Source organism: Schistocerca cancellata, chromosome 3, assembly GCF_023864275.1.
Source record: "Schistocerca cancellata isolate TAMUIC-IGC-003103 chromosome 3, iqSchCanc2.1, whole genome shotgun sequence".
Taxonomy (NCBI): Eukaryota; Metazoa; Arthropoda; class Insecta; order Orthoptera; family Acrididae; genus Schistocerca; species Schistocerca cancellata.
The window spans coordinates 122,925,406-122,948,016 of NC_064628.1; the positions used below are offsets into that span (position 1 = coordinate 122,925,406).

At 43.0% G+C, this 22,611-nt stretch overlaps 1 long non-coding RNA gene across 1 annotated transcript in view; it reads right to left on the reverse strand.

Annotated features, from left to right (window-relative positions):
* Positions 1-13,669: 13,669 nt before the first annotated feature.
* The window catches only part of LOC126176682 (uncharacterized), a 51,969-nt gene continuing 43,027 nt past the window's right edge, over positions 13,670-22,611 (reverse strand). The window contains exon 3 of the long non-coding RNA XR_007535643.1: positions 13,670-14,856. This is a non-coding gene — a long non-coding RNA (uncharacterized LOC126176682). The remainder of the gene's footprint in view (positions 14,857-22,611) is intronic.

A 22,611-nucleotide genomic window follows, 5' to 3' on the forward strand; every position in this document is an offset into this window, starting at 1 on the left:
TACTCTTAACAGTCAGCTACCTGATTAGTTACAGTGGGATCTAGTACACAGTCCCCGGAAACAACTGAAGGTTTTATAGTTTCCATAGGAAGACTGGATGATGCTGCGTATTACCGCAATAAGGTCGCTTTGGAAATTACAGGGAGTCAGAGCTTGGCATGAAGAACAAAACACTGACAGGGAGAGCCAACAGCATGATGTTAACAACCTGCAGCAAAATTCGAACAGTCGTGGAAATCAGTTTAAATGGGATGGGCCGGCTGATAACAGGCAAAGCAGCGAAGGGAATCAAAGGGGGAATCCGTAGCAGCGAGAAAACTAAATTTTCTCTCGATTGTGGTCCGTGAAGGGAGGATAACTTGATTTAATGACGAATACAGGACTGAAGAAGGTTATGAAAATTGTTGTTTTGGTAATAGTGATTCAAGAGAAACTGGAATGTTCTACATGGAGGCTGCGCTCGGAAATTAAGGTGGGGGGGGGGGGGCGGGGGAGGGGGGGCTGGAGGCAGGAAGAACGAAGTCAGAGGGTGAAACTGTGAGAAAATTGTGTTTATATTGATGGTACTTTAAATTATTTGTTGCAGGGATGATGGTATAGATTTGGTGTCATTAACGCTGAACGATCAGATTGTAGTAAGTGTTCGGCAGCAGACGGCGAAAGCAATATTAATGTTTGTGGGGAATAAGCTGAGGCAATTTCAGAAGTAATATATGCAGCTAGCGTGCAGAAAAAGGAGCCTGTGATGATAATAAAAGTGAACCTCCTATTGGATCTTAACTTAAAATTGATAGTATAATTTCTGTACATGGGGTTTTCATTGTGCCTCATTACGAATATTTTGGTGGGAAAAATTCCTAGACAAATATGCATACATTCCAGTGGGAGCAGCAGCCTATGATAAATCTGTGTGATTGATATTTATGTTGTTTGTATGTACTCCTACCTAGAGATAAAATTTTGCCAGGGAGCGGGATTATTTAATTTTTGTATGTTCATTAATCATTAGTAAATTCGACGTAATTAATTGTCTAAATTGATTTTGGTGCATAGAGGTGGATTTTTATTTAATCTGATGTTTCATCGTGTGTTTTTTAGGTTTGTTGTCTTGTGATTTTTGTGAAAGGACAGCTGATGTGTTGTTTTTGTAATCTGTTTGCATTTCAAAGACGTTGTTCGCAGTGAAATGAAGTTTCTTACACGTGCAGTGCTGCGTGTGTGTTCCTTCATAGTTAACATACAGGTCACAGAAAAGCTGGAATAGCATGTCTTGTTTTCGGCCCCGCATCTCCATAGCGTCTGTTACTTTCTCGCAATGGGTTTTCTGTTGTATGAGTTTGGATTGCCGAGGGTGGGTTTCAGTAGCCCCACCTATGGAGCCACTGTTAGATTAATTGATCAGACCGCTCACTTTCTTTTACATATTGCGGTGCGATATCTCCATGCGGTTACTTCGTGCTATCTTTCCGTTGCGCGCCTGGCTTGGGCTGCAACGCCGTCTAGGGGCCATCTCGCGAAGCTGGCTGGCTTGGCTCCGGGCCGCAAGGAGACGGAGGAACAGACACTGGTGAGCAGCGGACGCTTCCTTCTTCCGCATGGCGCCGGGTATTTTTTCTGCACGGGTTGGCGGCAGGGGCAATTACACCCAGAGTGGGGTTGTTTGCACGGCCAAGTCGCTTGGACTGTGTCGTAGACGTTCTGCATGCCCTGTCCGAGTATTTCCTGGGGAGCGGCTAGTGTCTTCTGCCGGTATCGTATTTTCTTACCCCTGGGCTGGCCGGAGTGGCCGTGCGGTTCTAGGCGCTACAGTCTGGAGCCGAGCGACCGCTACGGTCGCAGGTTCGAATCCTGCCTCGGGCATGGATGTGTGTGATGTCCTTAGGTTAGTTAGGTTTAGTTAGTTCTAAGTTCTAGGCGACTGATGACCTCAGAAGTTAAGTCGCATAGTGCTCAGAGCCATTTTCTTACCCCTGGATTTGATGATGTCTGATTCTTTGAAATGAGATTGGGTGAGAGCGTTCTTGCTGGCTGCCGTGCATGGCCGTTTCCTGGTTCGATTCCCTAATGAAAAATGAACCCACCTTGTTAAGCACTGGTGGTGGGCTAGATGCCCTCATTGTCAATTTATTGTTTCCCCGGCCACTCTCTGTTGGTGTGGCTATTGGTTGACTGTTCGACCATAATGGCTCGGACTTATGCGGCAGCGCATTGTAAGGTTGCACTAAGCAACACAAGTGACACTCTCAAATTTGGTAATGTCATTTAATGAAGCTGCTTTTACTGTTCCTTAACGTTGGGGATTTGATTGTCTTGTGCGGATTTAACAGCAGCTATTTCTGATTGCTGCTTATGTATCTGCCCTGCAAGATTAAATTTTATCTGGCTACTGCCTCATTAACTTGTGGTGTAGTGTTGTCTGGAAGTCTAAATTTGGCATATAGTGCGCTGCCCCCTTTCTTGCCATAAGTTACGAATTTTCCCTGGGGTGGCCCGGACACATTACGTTGCTGACGGCTCTGTATACATTTGCTTCTTTTGGGGGCGTGTTAATACTAGTCATCTACCTCTCTGTACTTTTAATTATTTAACGAGGAAATCAAGACACTGTTGTATCAAGTCTTGCAATATCTACTTGATATATTTTGTGTATTTAGCTTCCTCATCTCACTGAAACCGAAGTGCACACATCTTTCTTCAGATCGTCGAAGATGTAAAAATCACACAGTGAAAAATCCTGGCTGTACGGAGGACGTCGCAGTATTTCAGAACCAAATTGCTGAAGCCCAGCCTTTGTATGATTGGCTACGTGGGGGAAGGCATTATCGTGCAGCAGGATGACCCTGTCCGAGAGCATTCTGACAGCCCAAGTGCAAACGGCGAAGCCAGCACTGTAAACATCCTACATCTGCCCCGAATAAGAAATCCAAAGCTATTCACATAAGTTCTAGTCAGATCACGATGACCTTCTTCTTCGACTGCTGGGGCCCCTCTGCTCGTCGATTTCGTTGAGCGTCAAAACACAATCAATGCGCAATATCATGCCAACAGTTTACAGAAACTATGATAGACCCTAAAGTCAAAACACAGGAATGCTGTCTGACAGAATCATCCTGTCGCACGGCAATGGCCGCCGGCACACTGCCAATTGGACATAGGCTGCGCTTCAGTGATAGCACAACATCACACAGTTGACGCATTTTGACTACAAATGACATTGAATATTTACAGTTTACCTGAGACAGAACATTACAAAAAACTGAATGCCGTACTATGATTATTTTCAAGGCCAGCAACAGCGAAACAACTTAATTCAAACACATTAGTATGCAAACAATCCATACAACGTAACTTTTACACCCAGTGTTCACTTCACCTACTAGCTTAGCACCTACTGCTTTGTTCGAGCAGACAGTATGGTCTGCACTGATTTTGTTTGTTTGTTTTCGAGCAGACAGTATGGTCTGCACAGATTTTGTTTGTTTGTTTTTCTTTGATCCAATTTTTATGTTGATCACTTATTGAAACACCTTGTAAACGTTTCATGATAATTAAGGCAATAAGAGGATGATCTTTTCCGAATGTACTTCTGATCGAAAAGTGATTCTGGTAGCTGGAGTTCAAGGTTCTAGTTAATCATGTCTTTTGCGTTCCTGTAGTGATGTTTCCACAAAACTTTCATCCCATAACACATACGTCTTTATATCTAAACGAGAAATGAAATACCAATTTTCATAGATTTAGGTTTAAATTTTTTTAATACATCGAAATATTTTCTCAAAAATTTTCATCCTTATTTCACTCCCTTAGGTGTTGAATTTCCCAAAACGGTGAAACACATAATTCTTTTATTTCTAATAGAGGAGCCAAATACAATTTTGATAGATTCAGCTTTGAAAACGCTTTCATAATGAAATAGTCATAAAACACTTCATCCCCTATTTCATCCACTTAGGGGGTGGACTACCAAGATCACTGACACAAATATATATTTTTTTGTAACCTGGAATTCAAATGCCAATTTTCATAGAAGTAACTTTAAAATTACTTTAGTAGTTTTGTAATAATTATTTATTTTCAAGGAAGATTCACTGTGTCAGACTCATAGAGTTAAATTTCCAAACACGCTGAAACACGTATTTCTTCATTTCTGACCGAGCAACCAAACACCAATTTTAGTAGGTCTAACTTCAAAATTGTCTTGGTAGCAACCTCTCATCCCCCATTTCACTCCCTTAGGGGCAGAATTTCGAAAAATAGCTTCTTCGACGACCCCTTTAGTATAAAATCTGTACCCACTCCAAATTTCAAGTTCATACCCTCAACGGTTTGGGCTAGGTAATGATGAACTATTCAATCAGGACATTGCCTTTTATAGACACTGACCGAGAAAAATCGCAGCACCAAAAAATAATTAATGTATAGCACTTAAATTTCGAGAATTTGTCTAGGTAACACATTTAAGGGATTAATATCGCAAGATCACAGGTTAATATAAGCGCGACATAGGCCATTGCAAATGTGAAATGCTGGTTGTTAGTGTCTGCTGCAACTGCCAACATTTTGAACGCGAGCATGCAAACGTGCATGCATTGTGTTGTATAGATGGCGGATGTCTGTTTGTGCGAAGGGTTGCCATGCCTGTGGCACTTGGTCGCTGTAATTGTCATCTGATGATGTCCCATATGTGATCGATTGGCGACAGATCTGGCGATCCGGATCTCTGTACAGTATGTTGGTTTATAACAGCGGTATGTGGGCAGGCGTTAACCTGCTGTATAACACCCCCCGGAGTGCTGTACATGAATGGCATCACAACATGTCGAATGATCAAAGTGACGTAAAAATTTGCCGTCAGGGTGCCTTTGATTACCGTGAGAGTCCTTCTTGTATCATATCAAATCGCACCCCAAACTATAACCCCAGGTGTAGATCCAATGTGACTAGCATGCAGACTGATTAGCTGCAGGTCCTCAACTGGGCTCCTCCTAACCAACACACAGCCATCACTGGCACCGAGGCAGAACCAGCTTTCATCAGAAAGTCCACCTCTGCCCACCCTCCAATGAACTCTCGCTTGACACCACTGAAGTCACAAATTGAGGTGGTTTGGGGTCAGTGGAATGCACGCTACAGGGCGTCTGGCTCGAAGCTGTCCTTGAAGTAACCGATTTGTAATAGTTCGTTGTTCCACTGCAGTGCCCAGTTGTCGTGTCCTGGCGTAGGTGGGAGAGGGAAAAAGGGGTTTGCTGGTCGCTCTGCGCTCCCGAGCGGTACAGAGCGGAAGGCAGAAGGACAATTTACAGTGAAGGAATTTGATTGTTGAAAGGTGGCTACACTGAGCCACAGCGCCAAAGATCGCGCCAGAGAGTATTGTTCCGCCGCCTCCACTGGCAGTGATTATTGAGACGTAGCGGCAAGCAGTTCTTGCCGAGAAGTTGTGGTGGACACTGCTTGTCGCTGAAGTTGGAGTGAGATGGGGTAGTAGTGAGTGTTTGTTCCATGTTTTATGCAGCTATTTGATGGGAGAGATAGCAGATGTTATTCTAATGGAGACATTGTAATGATCAGAGTGCATTTCGTCAATATAAATTAAGGTAACAAACTACTTTTATTTTTCTCTCTCATTATTTCAGTGACCTAAATAATGCATCATTACAGGTTCAGTCAACAAAGCATCTGGCTTGTGTTCTTGTATTAGAGTGTAATTTTGGTTTTCTTGCACAATTATAGTATTTCTAATTTTCTTTTATCACGTCACTATAATTGGTATTTAAAAATTCTTGTCTTGTTGAAGAAGAACCGTGCCAGATGTGCGTTGAGTCATACTACCACATACAGAACAGCTACACTTGTGCTTTGTTGGTTTCGTAGGTTTTATAGTTGCTGGGGACTTAATTAATTAATTGTATTAACTGAAATTTTCATTTCATTCTTTGTTGTTGTTCTATGCAGTCAGATTGCGTACTAAAATTAGTCAGGGCCAGCCGATTACGAGACTTGCGTAATCGGACTTACAGCAACTAAGAATATTTGCATTTTTTTATTTAATAAAGCCACCATGCATTGTTTTCTTCTATCTGAACCAACACTGGCGCAGTCGTTTACTAGAAATGCAGGTGGTGAGACTCTCTAGGGAACCCGTTGTGAAGACTCTTGGACAAACGGGGTTTTGAAATAGTTGTTTATTTCAGACAGGACTAACTAATACACTGGAGGCTAGTTCTAGGATTAGAAAAAGCATGAATAACACTGTTACAGCAGAAGCTAGTGCAGAAGTCCCAGAAGTGGATACTAACCACAGTAGCAAACACTAGCAGCATCTTAAGGCAACAGCTTAGTTGCAAAACAAACCATAACGAATGCGACAGTGTTCACTGAGGCACTCCAAGAGGGAGAGAGAGAGCAGACTTGCGCGGAGCTGTACCGAGGCTGAAATCGACGGACACGGATTCGGCGCCCAGATCGTCTGACTGAGAACTCTGCCAAAATCCGGAATCTAGGGGTTTTAAAGAGTCGCGTGGGGGCACTGTTTTTCCCACTTAAAGCCACCCAGCTAATCCCGTAGGTCTCTTGCAGGTGCCTTCCAATCATGGTTTGGTTCAGTCCCCTCTACTGCTCCTAAGGCGGGGATGTTAATGCAGTTGCACTAGCTAAGTCCGTATTTGGTACCAACATTGTTCAGCTGAAAACTAAACGTAACTGCTCTGCCAAATAAGGCTTGCAACATCATTGTTATACGTCATTTAGCCCCGCTCCTCGGGCTCCCCGGAGTAGGGACTGCTAGGTCAACAGTTTCTGGCGTTTTCGCTCTCTTTCTAACCCTTGTGAGTCTACTGACGTTGCTGTTCTCAGGGCTGGTATCAAGCTGGCTTTATACACTAGTACGTGCCTGTTGGTTACAAAGTTCTACGGTGACAACCTACTGCAGCGTCTAGACGACATATGAAGTTACATGTTAATTCCTTGACGAGTAACTAACGCCCTGGGACCACGTCTGGGGACGTCTGCATTTTCGCAAGGCTCTCCTGTTACCGTTTACTTCACATAACAATATCTCTCCTAGTTTCGTCTGCCCTCAGCATCGTCTCTGCTTCCGCGCCTTGGAACGCCTGTCCTCCTTTCTCACAGCTTCAAGATAACACTACAGTAGCGAGGGATAATCAATATATTACACAGTGCTGCTTAAATTTGCTGCTGCAGATGCAGTATGAAGCGCCCGGAGCCTGGTCGTCCTGTGATCGTACATTGTCGTGACCACCTCCGCCAGCAATCATATACACTGACTACATTCATGCCAAGTCTTACTCCGCATCACAGAACAAACGACCAGCTTCTCGTAGCACTATTACACGACTTCACTCAAAACTCAGTAAGACTTGATAATGGCGTCTTTATTGCCTTAAAGGCATTCTTGACTAACATCAACTCACCACGTCCAAACCGAGCGGGGTCGCGCAGTGGTTAGCACACTGGACTCGCATTCGTGGGGGATGACGGTTCAAGCCAGCGTCCGGCCATCCTGAAGTTTTCTGTGATTTCCTTAATCCGCTTAAGGCAAATGCCGGGATGGTTCCTTCGAAAGGGCACGGCTACTTTCCTTCTCCATCCTTCCCTAATCCGAGCTTGTGCTCCAACTCTAATGACCTCGTTGTCGACGGGACGTTAAACGCTAATCTCCTCCTCCTTTATAACGTCACATTTCAAAGGTAAATAACACCCAAAACCGTTACAGCGTGTCTTTAAAGCAAAACTGATTTGCGTCCTCGTAGAGGCGTTACTAGCGACACACTCTTACGACTGGAGCGAAATTTGAATAGACATCATTTTTCAGATGCAGAAAAACGCTACAAACTTACGTTTATGTGGCACAGCTCGTTCTCACTGTTTAGTTTCTTTGCTGTCCTATTCCGCAGATACAGACGCATTTTCACTATACAAGGTCTGTTCAAAATATTTCGGCTCTTTGTGCACAAAATTTTTCTACGCTTACCTTTTACTTATTGTGCATAGTCTCCGAAAGACTCTTCTCCACAATTCGTAAACCGCTCCCAACGCCGTTTCCACTTCCGGAAGCAATCTTGGTGCGCCTCTTGCTGGATCGCGCGAACCGCCATTTGCGATTTTTTTTTTTTTTATCTCGTCTATCGCTGAAAATCTTCGTCCTTTCAACGGGGTTTTCAGCTTTGAAAATAAAAATAAGCCCACAGGGGCCACATCTGGAGAGTACGGAGGATGAGGCAGCACAGCGATTTCGTTTTTTGTGCATATTTTCTCGCAGACGTCGCAACATCCCGATAGTACCATCGATTAACAGTTTGTCCCTATGGCAAGAATTCATGATGAAAGAAGTCGAAGGCCGACCTGAACGACGGTCGTCTTTACTTCGACCCCGCCATTTTTCAGCTGTGTGAACCAGTCGTAACACAGTGTGTGGCTTAAGCACTGTGACCGTAGGCTTGTTGGAAATTTGTGGTAAGGTCTTATGGGAGCAAACTGCTAAGGTCATCAGTCCCGAAGCTTACACACTACTTAATCTAACTTAAACGAACTTACGCTAAGGACGACACAGACACCCATGCCCGAGGGAGGACTCGAGCCTCCGACGGGCGGAGCCGCACGGATCGTGACAAGACGACTCAGACCGCGCGGCTCTTCCTGTATCGTTTCGCGTGTCTCTGTAAAGGTTTCCTTGAGTTTAGGTAACAGACATACGGTAGTGAAACTTCCTACTGTTACAAATAAAACACAGACTTGTGCAGGGATACCAACCACATTTCGCTTGAAATTACGAATGTTTCGGAATTTTTTGAACAGACCTCGTACAGGGTGTTTCAAAAATGACCGGTATATTTGAAACGGCAATAAAAACTAAACGAGCAGCGATAGAAATACACCGTTTGTTGCAATATGCTTGGACAACAGTACATTTTCAGGCGGACAAACTTAAGAAATTACAGTAGTTACAATTTTCAACAACAGATGGCGCTGCAAGTGATGTGAAAGATATAGAAGACAACGCAGTCTGTGGGTGCGCCATTCTGTACGTCGTCTTTCTGCTGTAAGCGTGTGCTGTTCACAACGTGCAAGTGTGCTGTAGACAACATGGTTTATTCCTTAGAACAGAGGATTTTTCTGGTGTTGGAATTCCACCGCCTAGAACACAGTGTTGTTGCAACAAGACGAAGTTTTCAACGGAGGTTTAATGTAACCAAAGGACCGAAAAGCGATACAATAAAGGATCTGTTTGAAAAATTTCAACGGACTGGGAACGTGACGGATGAACGTGCTGGAAAGGTAGGGCGGCCGCGTACGTCAACCACAGAGGCCAGAGTTTACACCTCTATCCATACAAAATTCAAACACGGCAACCCCTCAGCGCCGCTACCATTGCTGCACGAGAGACATTCGCTAACGATATAGTGCACAGGATTGATGACGGCGATATGCATGTGGGCAGCATTTGGTTTACTGACGAAGCTTATTTTTACCTGGACGGCTTCGTCAATAAACAGAACTGGCGCATATGGGGAACGGAAAAGCCCCATGTTGCAGTCCCATCGTCCCTGCATCCTCAAAAAGTACTGGTCTGGGCCGCCATTTCTTCCAAAGGAATCATTGGCCCATTTTTCAGATCCGAAACGATTACTGCATCACGCTATCTGGACATTCTTCGTGAATTTGTGGCGGTACAAACTGCCTTAGACGACACTGCGAACACCTCGTGGTTTATGCAAGATGGTGCCCGGCCACATCGCACGGCCGACGTCTTTAATTTCCTGAATGAATATTTCGATGATCGTGTGATTGCTTTGGGCTATCCGAAACATACAGGAGGCGGCGTGGATTGGCCTCCCTATTCGCCAGACATGAACCCCTGTGACTTCTTTCTGTGGGGACACTTGAAAGACCAGGTGTACCGCCAGAATCCAGAAACAATTGAACAGCTGAAGCAGTACATCTCATCTGCATGTGAAGCCATTCCGCCAGACACGTTGTCAAAGGTTTCGGGTAATTTCATTCAGAGACTACGCCATATTATTGCTACGCATGGTGGATATGTGGAAAATATCGTACTATAGAGTTTCCCAGACCGCAGCGCCATCTGTTGTTGAAAATTGTAACTACTGTAATTTCGAAAGTTTGTCTGCCTGAAAATGTACTGTTGTGCCAAGCATATTGCAACAAACGGTGTATTTCTATCGCTGCTCGTTTAGTTTTTATTGCCGTTTCAAATATACCGGTCATTTTTGAAACACCCTGTATATAAACATATACATATATTCTTTCAAGTAAATGGTGTACTTAAAGTGTGGTTCTGATCCCATCAGCATAAATGACAGACTTATTGTAATGATATTACTGACCACTTCTCAGCTGCAATACAGTATGCACCGCATGTCTTCGCGACTGAATACTGACTTGACGCACTATATGCAGACAAGGAGGTGGAGCACTGCCAGCACCACTACGCAGGCACTTCAAGTAATCCTCAACAGCGAGAGCCACTGAGGGCACATGTCACACACCCTTAGAGCCTCTTTGCCTGGATCCTGTATCGGTACGGTATGTATACCTTTTTTGAGCAGACACCTACAAAACCCACAATCGACGACACAGTCGCCTTATCATTCATCAAGCCGATAACCTTATTATTACCCACCTTTATGCCGCGTGAATTTGCTGCTGCATATCCAGTTGTGTTGAGTGCGTGGGGTGCTTAACGTCTTCACATAAATCACAACGCTTCACCTAGTACGTGAAGCAATCCGTGTACATGTTAAGTGACTCTGCAAAATCGTAATGGAAATGGTACATGTGTGGTTTAAATAAGTTTACTTATTATTTAATATGGTCTGATTAGGAAAATCAGGTCCTCTCTTACCTCGGACCAGGATTTCACATATGCAGTACCATTTTTACGTCATAGGTTCCTAACAAATAGCAATTTGCCTAATATGCACATACTTACGTAAAGAGGCTTCCTGAACTGTACCAAAACCTTCACCAGCTCCAGAGCGACGAATTATTTATTGAAGATTGTGACCCACTTAAAATTTCACCTGTCTCACAGCACTCCTTCCAATAGGCAACTAAGTGAATTTCGCAGGTGGTCTCTAAAATTTCCCATAGTTTTCCTGAAAATTGAATTATTCAAAAGTTTACAGCAATCTTTCTCAAAAGAACACGTCATGGAAGCCCTCTTTATGGTGTTTACGTTGTGCGTTCGTTCAAATAGAACAGGAGTAATTCTTGAAGAAAACAGCGCAGGTTATTTTTTCTAATTTCAACCCTAAATTGAGACGTTTCTGGAGATTAAATACTGTATGCTGTACCTTGTTTTTCTCTCCAGCATTATCAACAGCTTGTAGTGCGGATCGTTTGCAGAATTCGGCACTCAGGACACAACGGCAAATCGCTGTGCGCGTTATGGAAACCGTTAAGATACATTAAATCTAACTCTAAAACGCATTGCGTTTTAGAACTGGCCTCCACAGATACGAAATTAGCCAATACGACGATTTCATCATCGGGCAGACATCAAAACCATCCAATAGCTGCAGGTCGTTGTTTGGCGTGTCTGTGTATGCTGTTTACATCCAAGTTCATAATGTGAATTAAATCCTTGCATGTTTTATTGAATTGTTCACGCATTAGCTGGTTGTTTGCTTTGGCATTCATATGGACTCATTAAAAAAGTCCCTTGTTAATCACTCCCTCAAAAAACAGCTGCATGTCAATGTCAATTAAGAGATCAATGTTGACATGTTTGAGTTTGACCATGGCGCCCAACAAAAGGCCTGATGCGGCGTAGTAATGCAGAATCCAGAGAGTATTTTTCCACATCTACATCTATATTTCCACCCAAGCATACATCCGCAATCGTTCAAAAATCTCTTCAAGTAAGCGTTCATCTGTGTCCGTATAAAACCTTGCAAGTACCCATACGTTAGAAGCGTTAGACTCCTGCCAAACGCTCTCCATGTATCCATTGTCCGCTTCCAGTATCTCCACCTATATCTAGATCAACATCAACATACATACTCCGGAGGGTATCTTGTGCTGCTATTAGTAATTTCTTTACCTGTTCCACTCACAAACAGAGGGAAGGGAAAACGACCATCTATAAGCCTCTGTACAAGCCTTAATATCTCTATGGCAGTGCCTCTAATTTTGCTGGTGACTACAGTTATGTAGGACAATGGGGTTTCATTGAGCTTCTCCATCGAAATGAGACGATTACACATATAATGATGTGGGGAGAGAAAACCAAATACTGCGGTTTACTGTTAGAACACTTAGAAACTGTAACAGGTCTACTAAAGAGAGCACTTCGACTACGCTTCTGAAGTATTGATGTGCGTTGTGGGATCCGCATCAGATAAGACTGACGAAGGACTTCGAAAAAGTCCAAAGAAAGACAATTCGTTTTGCATTATCGCGAAATAGGGGAGAGAGTGCCACTGAGATGATACACGAATTGCGATGGCAGTTATTAAAAGAAAGGCGTTCTTCGCTGCGGTAGGACCTTCTCATGAAATTTCAGTCGCCCAACTTCTCCTCAGAGTATGAAAATATTTTGTTGGCGCCTTCCTACAGAGGGATAAATGACCATCAAGATCAGAAATGGAAATATTAAAGTATTGGTTTTTTCCACGCGCTTTTCGAGAGTAGAACGGTAGAGAAGTAGTTTAAAGGTGGTTCGATGAACCCTCTCCTCTGTCAGGCACTTAACAGTGAGTTTCAGAGTAATCATGTAGCTGTGGGAAGACCTTTTTTTCGTTACGATCTAAAACTTAGCATTATCAGGATGTGCAACTGGATTGAGATGCAAATCTTCTGGTGCATGGTTTCAGCAAGTTTCTGTTGTGGTGCCTGCATAACTCAGCTAGTCCGGGAAGTGCAGCACAATTTTCTTGATGATTCTCTTTCCAAAAAAATATATTTCTCTGTGCTGTCAGGCAGGACGCTAATGTTATTACTGCACAGAGTGAAATCAGTCAAGAGCTCAACATGGCAGAGGGCATCATACCCCCTTAAATTATGGATTTAAACGGATATGTGTCATGGAAGTTTGCAATTCCAGTTTCGTGAGTTCTGTACGGCTCCATGGAATTTGCCGTTTAGTTGACAATGACCCCTAGTGGTGCTTCAGTTTTATTATGTAATGGCTGCCCACGAATATAGCAATCAACTTCATCCTTTTAGTATGATCTGTCTTCCTGCAAGTTGGTCGTAGGAACGTTGGTGTGGTAAATCACAACTTTTCTTACAAGGTCTTCAAGCTCGGAGAGCAACCATCTTAAAGGATCTTACCCGATCTATATTCCAAAATGATTACAACTCGAGTCATATACACGTACAATTTGATGCACTTCCATGGAAGTTATGTGCAGATCTGAGGGAGCTCTATGTGAGGCAGTGGAGTCACCGTCACAGGCCATCACAGCAGCGAGAAGGCACTCAGTGTATGCAGCAAAGGGTACTCGTTACTTGCAGGGAAAATTCTTAAACTTCAAGAATTTATTTACCTCAGTGGGCATCTGTACACATACTGTTTCCTGTGTAGAGCTATCCACCTGATGTGTTAATCACTCACTCATAATATACGAGTTCAGAAACGTAGGACAGAAATGCTTTTATGCCTCTGTGAACTTAACTGTGCGGGGGGGGGGGGGGTCGGTTAAAGGGGAAGGAACATGTTTTTGATTCTGAGCCAGTGTTGTTTCTCACCCTGAGAGATTAATAACAAATCTGAATGCGTCGGATGCCAACCAGAGAATTTAGAGGGGTGAAGTCGTCCAACGACTGTATGCACAACATTATCATCATCATCAGCATCATCTGACTTGCATTCTTTCAGGACTTATACATGAGTAGGCGTATTGGGATTCTACCTCTCACATTTACTGATATCTTGATGGCTCATGGGGAATTCAATACCATCATGCTTATAAGTCCCAAAAATACCCATTTGATATTAACTGTCATGCTGTGCCTTTGTCTTATAATTTCTTGCACAAGCCAGAAGTGACTAAGCAAAGCAACAGCCGTCATTATTTGGACATTCTAAGCACCCTGTCTATCAGCTACTTCCTTCAGAAGAGGAATGTAGGATGATCCCACCATGTACTGGAACAGACTCATGCATGTGAACGTCTAGATACAGGACTCTACTCAGAGCTTTCCCAGAATCTCTTGCCTAAAATTGAGACATTCAGGCCTGTAATGAGGCCCTCAAACCACTCGGCAGTTGAGGCACACCACGATATCATGCCACTATCACTCCAATTATGTATAACAATGTTTCCGGAGACAACATCCAAAGGGAAGGGAGAACTTGCAGCATATCATAGCGCTACACTTAATGGCGACATAGTGCAGATTGTTCACGGTATTGAAAAGTTCCCTTTCCAAAGCATATAGGCAGGCAAGGACCAAATCACGGTATCTGACCGTGTCACCAAAATGGGTAAATAATATAGTATCCCTAAGAGCATCTCGAGATACTGAATATGTTCTTGTGATCATCTTCATCCTTCCTATAAGAATGGGCAGAGAGGTGGCTGATGGCTGAGAGACGATCTTCACTGAAACTACAAAGGCTCCATTCAAATTGTGTGTATATCCGTGAGAGCACTGCTCCTTTAATGGCCCACGTACTGGCGAAGCTGTCGGTACCAGCCGCTGTAGTCTGGACATGATTTGTGTTGCGACGACTGGAGCTGAGGGTGTGGATGTCGTCGGCGTTGGCTATGTTGCGGCCTCTGGCACTCCAGTGCAGGTGATGCCATTCTTAGCGATTATGAAGGTCATAATGTGGATGCAGGCAATGGGGGTGCAGCCAGTGCGGCATTTCTGAAAAAAAACATACAGCACGAGAGTCTCTAAGAATGATACGAAAATATTTATTCACATATTCCTCAGTTAAAACTCTGCCTCATCCGAAGAGCTCCATTTCAAATGTGATGCACATCCATGAATCTCATTCAGGGCAACGCTCATGAATTCACCATGGGTGGGAAGGCGGTCAAATCCATCATCATCAGAGTCCTGAGCAAGTAGTAAAGGAAACGAAAGAAAAATTCGGAGTAGGAATTAAAATCCATGGAGAAGAAATAAAACTTTGAGGTTCGCCGACGACGTAATTCTGTCAGAGACAGCAAAGGACCTTGAAGAGCAGCTGAACGGAATGGACAGTGTCTTGAAAGGTGAATATAAGATGAACATCAACAAAAGCAAAACGATGATCATGGAATGTAGTCGAATTAAATCGGGTGATGCTGAGGGAAGTAGATTAGGAAATGAGACGCTTAAAGTAGTACATGAGTTTTGCTATTTGGGGAGCAAAATAACTGATGGTGGTCGAAGTAGAGAGGATATGAAATGTAGACTGGCAATGGCAAGGAAAGCGTTTCTGAAGAAGAGAAATTTGATAACATCGAATATAGATTTAAGTGTCAGGAAGTCGTTTCTGAAAGTATCTGTATGGAGTGTAGCCATGTATGGAAGTGAAACACGGACGATAAATAGTTCAGACAAGAAGAGAATAGAAGCTTTCGAAATGTGGTGCTACAGAAGAATGCTGAAGATTAGATGGGTAGATCATATAACTAATGAGGAGATATTGAATAGAATTGGGGAGAAGAGAAATTTGCGGCACAACTTGACTAGGAGGAGGGATCGCTTGGTAGGACATACTCTGAGGCATTAAGGGATCACCAATTTAGTATTGCAGGGCAGCGCGGAGGCTAAAAATCGTAGAGGGAGAGCAAGAGATAAATACACTAAACAGGTTCAGAAGTATGTAGGTTGCAGTAGGTACTGGGAGATGAAGAAGCTTGCACAGGATAGAGTAGCATGGAGAGCTCCATCAAACCAGTCTCTGGACTGAAGACACAACAACAAACAACAGGGTCCTGAGATGATGTGACCTGACTCATTGTGATTTAATGACCCACGACGTATCACATGCCTTGTGTCTCACTCACTACAACAAAAGCCACTACACTTGTTATGAATACATGAAAACAACAGCACTCGCCATGGATACACATATAGAGATAGATATATCTGTATATGAGTATATAACCTACTCTGCAAAACTTAAGGACAAGATGGATAAAGTAATATGCTATATTAATTATTCCGTGGAAATGGATGAAAGCAAGGTAGCATGTTGCCAGAAATCTCCCAGTCGTGCACAGAAAGTTGGACTTCACATGGTGTGAGGTCATTGTGACTACAGCGCGAAATGGGGCTGGCTCCGCAAGACGTGGCAGCTGAAGGAATGGGAAAAGACAGTGTGTGTCAATCTCCGAGGAGTTACAGTACTATATTGTGGTGTTCTTCATTACAGCATGGGCCGGAGGCATTTGGATTACCTCACATAGGGAAGAATCGCAAGGAAATTGAATAAGAACAAAGTGTGACGTATGTTGCGCAGGAGTTTGGTACTGCTTGCAGCATTGTTTCAGGTTGTAACCTCCCAACAGTTTATTTCCGTAACCTCGGAATAAAAATTTGATTAACCTCTCAATAAAATTGTGGCTCACATATAACCTTTCAATAATTAACTGACTGTGAATCTAAACTGGTAAATATGGACGTCAGCAATGCTGCGTCATGGCCCTGAAAAGTCATTCTGAATAAACTGAAAATTCTTACCTCAATTATGTCGCCGAATAACGCGTGTATATCAGCTCCTATAAGAATTTTTTCTGGCACAGCCCAGTGCAATGCTGGCCACTAGATCTGTTATGTATATAAAGAAATAACAGATTTTTCTTTACGATAATGGATAACCATAGATAGGAGAAATTAGTAAAATCTTTAAATTCAGATGAATGATTATCAAAAGTTATCTTTACAATAAAGATTATTATTAAAAGATTTTTAAAAACATTTACATGGGACTTGATATAACAATAGTACAAAATCAGTTGTTACAAATTACATATGCTCGCGGCTGCTTTTACCTTATACGAGGGCAGTTCAATAAGTAATGCAACACATTTTTTTTCTCGGCCAATTTTGGATGAAAAAACCGGAAATTTCTTGTGGAATATTTTCAAACATTCCCGCTTCGTCTCGTATAGTTTCATTGACTTCCGACAGGTGGCAGCGCTGTACGGAGCTGTTAAAATGGCGTCTGTAACGGATGTGCGTTGCAAACAACGGGCAGTGATCGAGTTTCTTTTGGCGGAAAACCAGGGCATCTCAGATATTCATAGGCGCTTGCAGAATGTCTACGGTGATCTGGCAGTGGACAAAAGCACGGTGAGTCGTTAGGCAAAGCGTGTGTCATCATCGCCGCAAGGTCAAGCAAGACTGTCTGATCTCCCGCGTGCGGGCCGGCCGTACACAGCTGTGAATCCTGCAATGGCGGAGCGTGCGAACACACTCGTTCGAGATGATCGACGGATCACCATCAAACAACTCAGTGCTCAACTTGACATCTCTGTTGGTAGTGCTGTCACAATTGTTCACCAGTTGGGGTATTCAAAGGTTTGTTCACGCTGGTTCCCTTGTTGTCTAACCGAACACCATAAAGAGCAAAGGAGAACCATCTGTGCGGAATTGCTTGCTCGTCATGTGGCTGAGGGTGACAATTTCTTGTCAAAGATTGTTACAGGCGATGAAACATGGGTTCATTACTTCGAACCTGAAACAAAACGGCAATCAATGGAGTGGCGCCACACCCACTCCCCTACCAAGAAAAAGTTTAAAGCCATACCCTCAGCTGGTAAAGTCATGGTTACAGTCTTCTGGGACGCTGAAGGGGTTATTCTGTTCGATGTCCTTCCCCATGGTCAAACAATCAACTCTGAAGTGTATTGTGCTAATCTTCAGAAACTGAAGAAACGACTTCAGCGTGTTAGTATGCACAAAATCTGAACGAACTTCTCCTTCTTCATGACAACGCAAGACGTCACACAAGTCTTCGCACCCGAGAGGAGCTCACAAAACTTCAGTGGACTGTTCTTCCTCATGCACCCTACAGCCCCGATCTCGCACCGTCGGATTTCTATATGTTTGGCCCAATGAAGGACGCAATCCGTGGGAGGCACTACGCGGATGATGAAGAAGTTATTGATGCAGTACGACGTTGGCTCCGACATCGACCAGTAGAATGGTACCGTGGAGGCATACAGGCCCTCATTTCAAGGTGGCGTAAGGCCGTAGCATTGAATGGAGATTACGTTGAAAAATAGTGTTGTGTAGCTAAAAGATTGGGGAATAACCTGGTGTATTTCAATGCTGAATAAAACAACCCCTGTTTCAGAAAAAAATGTGTTGCATTACTTATTGAACTGCCCTCGTACTACATCGCTCAGGCACGACCGACCCAACCGCCCGACTGCGAGCTCCTACCACTACTGCTGCCAACACTGCTCTTTGGTCTGCGATTCTATTGTAGCTTAAATATCGCAGGCAGCGCGTGAAAAATCCATCGAAGTTACATCTGCTCGAGTGCGCTAGCAATAAATTCCTTAGTCATGGACCTCTTACAATGTGCGGGGAGGGGGGTGGGGGAGGGGGTGTTCTGAACAACCAAACGGGCGCTGCTACCCAAGAGAGAGGAGGTGGTCAATCACAGTCAACTACAGCAGCAGCAGATGACCGTTACATCTCGCAACAATCGCAATTAGAACCACGTTTAACAAGACTGTAACACACACAATTTCACGCTCCACAGTGGCACAGCGACTGCACAGAGGCGGTCTCTTTGCCTCATGACCAGTACATAGTGTACCATTTACACCTGCACATCGGTAGCACCGTTTGCGATCGTTACAAGCGTCAGGGATTGAATCAACGAGGACTGAGGTCTCTTCGGATGGGAGTAGATTCAGACTGATTAGTGAATCTGGACGTACCCCCACATGACGATTCAGTCTGCTTTCTGACTCAAACCAGACAATGTGGTCCTGACTACAACTCTTTAGACAGTTTCAGCAGTTGTTTGAGCTACACTCCATTCTACCAATCTTCATCTCTTAATATGCAGCATCCACCTCGTCCGACATTCCTAAAAATATCTAGCCTACAAAATTAAGAAACCCTCTTTTCTGTCGCGTCTGCACCGTGTTAACTAATATAGTAGGGACTTCATTTTTTGCAGTATTTCTACATTGCATGTGACCCGGTTAATCAACATACGAGTATTACATTCAATTTTGCTAATACACTACTGGCCATTAAAATTGCTACACCATAAAGATGACGTGCTACAGACGCGAATTTTTTTTTTTTTTACATTTGTGCTCCATATCATCGTCTTCAGTAATGAAGTTTTGGTGTTGACTATTCAGATATTCTGCAATTTATCTCCTGTCACTCTTGTTTAGCACAAATATTCTCCTACGTTTCTTAACATTCCTTGTAATATAGTCATAGTTCGCTTTTCCTTCCACGTGTTGTATAAGATGGATATCTTTCACATGACAACTGCTTTGGTCAGTTATTTCCACTGACTACCCGATACCATTTTAAATTACTTTCGCCCAGCTCGTTCCATTCTTTGTTCCGGTAGTACTCATATACCGCTCCCTTATATTTCTGATGGTCTTTTAGAGGATCCATCTGTACTACAAACTTTCATTGTTCCATTTGTCCTATCTCACCTTCAGGTATCGTCAAACACAGTGGGTCCCAGCCATTCATCTCTAAACGTCATGTCAAACAGTCAATGTCAGAGGGCAGTCTTTTGAGGAATTCCATTCCTACTAAATCACTGTAAGGGATGTCTGTTTCCTTTCTCAGAACGTGGAATTTGTGGTCTCCTAACACATTTCCGGTAATCCTTATAGTCAGCTTCGCCGTACCAACCATGCATTAACCGTTTTAACCTTTGTACCTCAAGGCTATTAATTGATATATAAATGGTCACATCTTTTTCTTTAATTAAAGTAATATGTTCCCCTGTATCTATTAAGAAATTCATCTCTTTCTCGAATTCCTTGCAGTCTCCTGTCATTGTGTCGTTTTCGACTTCTTAGTCTAGTACTCTAACATTATGCCACTTCACTGTGGTGACGTGTGACTGCTGCACGTACCACCTCCTTATTTCCCAATCTTTCTCGCCAGAGATTTCCCGAGTTTTTCCTTACACTGGTGCGCTGTGTGTCTGCACTTATACATATGACTTGGGAGTCCGACAGTCCTTTGCCTTAGTCCACGCCTCTGACATTTCTTTGCTTCGTACACTTTTCATCTGTATGCCCTGTCTCATCAAAATGGTAACAGAAGTCTTGAAATTTCCTTGCTTCCTCCACCCTGATGAGTGTCTCCACCAATTTTATTTTCGTGTCCTATCAGTGCTTATTGCAGTATCTGGATGTATGCTGTGGTTCCCCACAGCTGTAACGCTTTCTATCCCACATCTGTTTATTACTACGCTGGCAGTGTGTTTCGACAGAAACTTGATTTTTCTCTTTCATACACATTATCGCACTTGTAGTGCTACGTCAACTGCGCCAGTTAGACCAATGTCTTCGCCTCTATTATGGACAGTGGTCTTGTTCTATCATTTCCCACTCCCTGAATAAAACATTCGGGTCCTAGTGCACAAACCAATTCCACCTCGCCCTTTTAATTGCACTTTTTCCGTCACCCGCATTACGGAAACTCTGAATGATTTGAATAGCTCATGTATCTTACTTCCCATGAATGTTGTCTGGTACGAATTATTCTACTAGCGTAACTTTCTGGGGTAAGGCCTCTCACCTCCTTAGTTGTTCTTACTTCCGTTTCAAGCATATTGACCTTAAAGCAAACCTCGAACCCTGGTACTGTCTGTTTGAAATATACGTTTAAATAATCAAAGCTGTAATTGTCTTGGCATTTTGCACAAATTTACCACTTCTCAGATATTGTTTACAGTCTAATGCTGTGATATTAGGAATAGTGTTGTGTGTTTTTAACCAAGTCAACAAAGTACTTCAGTCCCCTTTACTTCACTCGATTGATGAAAAGGAATTTGCACATAGTACCGACGACCGACCTTTCCAAGTCATATTGTATAACTCCAGTTCTCGTGCTCGACTGACGAACTGGTATGCGCAATTATTGTTTTTATATCTTCTTCTTGTTTGTAGCTCTCAGGATGAACATGAGACATACGTGTTTGCACGGATATACACTGAAGTTCTGGTAGCGTTGAAAATTGTAGAATATGTGGTTACCGGTAAGGTTCCGGTGTAATTCAAGTTCTTCCTCAACGTCTAAATTGATAATTCTGCATTCAGCATCTATTGAGATAGTAGGCAAAAACATGTCACGATATCTTGGAATAGAGAACTTTCGATGAATTTTTTGTAAGTGGTCCGATGGACAATAGAGCTAGCAGCATTTTTAAATGAACAATCCGAGCTCTTTCGTGTGCAATTTTAAGTGCAGACCTTTCCCAATAGACACAGATTTTCATAGACTTATTATGTTTTTTTTTTCTGTTTTGCTTCGACAAGCTGCTGCTATACGTCTTCCACACTTTTCACTGTTCTTGCGATAGCTGCAGCGCAAATGGCTAAAGAGCCAATAGTTGAAAGTCCTGCCAGAACTGAAATTATGAAGGGGAGGATTCCACCCAATGTGGTAGGCAACTGTAGGACTGTAGGTGTTTTAGTTTTCCTTTTGAGGCTCCTTTACTTGCTGCTAATAATAACAGAATTTTCTTCTTCGTATTCTTCACCCTAAGTGTACAGCGATCTGCATTCGTAATTCAAATGAAGTTTAACTCCACACCTAATTCAAGTTTTTCGCACATTACTTTATCTCCTACAGGCGCAATGGTATGCTGGCCAAAACCGATATCCCATCTTGCACTTATTTCTTTGCGTCTTTCAGCTAAAATTCTATGTACAGTATGATGTCCTAGGGGATCCTTATTTGGTAGCATGCGTTATCGTGTTATCTGCAGGCCTCCTCTAAAACCTTGATTCCCTTTTCATGCTGCCCGAACACTATTCCCAGCCTACAATAGTGGGGATGTGAAGTTCTGTAGGTAGCTTGTTGAGAATACCACTATCTACGCTGATGAGCATCCTATCATAAACGTTATGTTACAACGCTGTTTGACATTCGTGCACCTTATTGTATAATTTGCGACGAAGGGAAACCAAGCTATGTAACAAGGGCCTTATTCCCCCATCGTCTTATGACACATTGATTAAGAAAGACGTCTGGTTCACTACTTCTCTGTAATTCTCCTGTGGAAAAACTACCAGCTATTTCGCTGCTGTTGCTATCCTTTAAGATGTAAGTTCCAGAGTTTATTCGCTGCACCTTGGAAACTGGAAATATCTCGATCGACCAGTATGGTAGGTATGATTTCTCAAAGGTGGCCTTGTATTTTAAAATATGTACAAAAGCACGCACATTTAATTTCTGTTTGCGTGAATCTACCATTTTAATATGACTGCACTCTGTGTTTAGAAGCTATTATCATGAATGTCAATTGGTGTCATTCTTATTGTTCACTATATGGTCAGGTCTTATAAATCAATGATTTATGGAAGGCAGTCAGTCAGTTTATGTGAACCACAAAGGTTAAAACTCACCTACACTCGTAATTTTTTTCGTTCAATGCAGATATTCCATAATACTTGCATT